This window comes from Papaver somniferum, chromosome 10 (assembly GCF_003573695.1).
Source record: "Papaver somniferum cultivar HN1 chromosome 10, ASM357369v1, whole genome shotgun sequence".
Taxonomy (NCBI): Eukaryota; Viridiplantae; Streptophyta; class Magnoliopsida; order Ranunculales; family Papaveraceae; genus Papaver; species Papaver somniferum.
This window is the reverse complement of record NC_039367.1, coordinates 14459693-14462035: the sequence shown is the minus strand read 5'-3', so window position 1 is coordinate 14462035 and position 2343 is coordinate 14459693.

Genomic DNA, 2343 nt, shown 5'->3' with positions numbered 1-2343 from the left:
CAGTGTGTTGATATTAGTCAGACTGGTATCTCAATCCATTAGGATAGGTTCATTTTGGCGGAGGCCTTCAGACAGATATGGGAAACGTCGTTCACTTAGTAAACATCAAAACCATCTATGTTTTTCTATATCCATCTTCTTGATCTATCCATGTGATTAGTTTTGACTCCGAATATGATGTCCATAGTGCAACTATCTGAGTAGAGATCTGTCACTTTATATGAATTTTAGTATGCTTGAGTGCAAACTCGTGTACAGCAATTGGAATTTCGCATCAGGGTACTTCTTCCTGTAGTCAATAAGTATGCCAACCAAGGAGATTCTTTAGTGCCTTCCAAGGTTCTGCGTAGATAGCTAAGGTCTGGAGTACAGGTTTTGTGGGTATATCTCTGGTAAGCCCTCCCGAGACTATAACTCGGCCACTAGGGCCACCTAGGGGTTAAAAGGCTTATTGCATACGCTAAATGCAATCGACGATGCCTGCGACAGTGAGTTAGGATTTTATTTTGTAGTTTTGATTTGCTCGGGACTAGCAAATAATAAGTTTGGGGGTATTTGATAGACGCATTTATGTGTCTAATATAGCCCAATTGTATATTGTGTTAGTACCCATTTCTGTACTTATTATGGCTTTTTATGTCCCTGTAGGTATTTCTGGAGAAATAAGCTTTTGCGGCGAAATTGGCTAAAAAAGTGGTTTTTGCGCTCGTGGGAGAAAATTACTATACGGACTCTCACTTTGGATAAGGGGTGACCCATTTCCAGGCAGCTGCTAAAGGGACACCAGAACTGGATAGGGGGAGGTCTTCTTCAAATTTCAAATAATGGTTTTTGGCGGGAAAATGCATGCACCGAGGAGCAGATTTGGAGATCGAATTTCTACGTGATTTTAGGAGATTCAATGGCCTAAATCGGTTTCTATGGACTGTAGAAGATCACTCAAGCCCAGTACAATCAATTGGATCCGGCCAATTGGGCTGGAATGGCCGAGAGAGGGTTTCAAAGTCTCAACAGAGAGACGTGTTCTGTTTCGAGTTTAGAAGATTTTTGAGAGATTTCTGGAGGACTTTGACGCTGTATTAACATGTACATGGTCTTATTCAAGTCTAGGGAAGAGTTTGGTAGCTATTTTATAGTTAACAGCACGTGAAAAAGCTCAACAGAAGCGATTATTCTCTCAACAGCGCAGAGAAGAAAAAGAAAAGAAAAAGTCGGAATTTATACGAGATATTTGGGGTCTGTGGGATATATAAGAGTGGTTTCAAGTCATAAAAAGGGTTAGAAAAGTTTAGAGAGAAAGAGGAGAGAGTTCAGAGCCGAAACAAGGAAGATACCATTGATTGATGCTGCTGCTGCTGTGAGGAGGAAGAACGTGAAGAACAGACTCTCCAAGGCCGTCGTTTATCAACAGTGACATCGACTGTCACTTGTGGGTCGTAGTTCTTCAACGACAACAGCACTTCAGCTTTGTCGTTGATTCTGGACGCCTTCTGTGGGTCGCAAAATTCTGTTTTACATCATTTGCTTGTCTTTCTCTTCATTGTAAAACACTTTTGAGCATCAATGAAATATTTTGAGAGGTTTTCCAGCATGATGAGCAGCTAAATTCTTGGTGATTGAGGCAATGGAGGATCTATTCACTCATGTTTGATTGGTAAATTCTTTTTATAAATTCTTAATTATTTATTTTATTTAATTCACTTGGATCAATAAAAAAAGAGATAAAAATGGTTTTCTTAATTAGTTGTGAATCAGTTTGATGTTTTATGCTTAGAATTAATTCTTTGATAAATCATGCTTAAGGATTACAATTTAATATTTGGACACCTTATAGATTAAGAAGTGATTTAATGGAAAAAGAGCTAGATAATAATTATGAAATATTTTTGTAACCAATCAACTTGAAGTAATAGTGAATCCGGAGCCTTAGTCCATTTTAAATCTTGACATCACTCTTTGAAAATTAATTTGCTTTATTTTTATTAAAAAAAAAGTTACCTTCACAAGTTCGAAAAGAACCCCTTTTACCACTACAACTACAATCACTATTTGAAATACATCACAGACATACACAATGTTTGGATTGAGTCTAACTGTAGATGTTGATGGGCGTTCACAGTCTTCCGGTTCTGCCATGAGCAACATGTTATGGCACGAGAATGATACAGTGGTTGGAGAAACACAAGCACTCAGTACTTCACCACAAACTGTGCCTATTTCTCAACCTCCGGTGATACAACCATATCTGAGACGCACATCATCATCATTCTCGCCCTACAACCCAAATGAAGCTTATTACACTATAACACCACCACAGAACAAACCTCGTATACATTTGGAGAA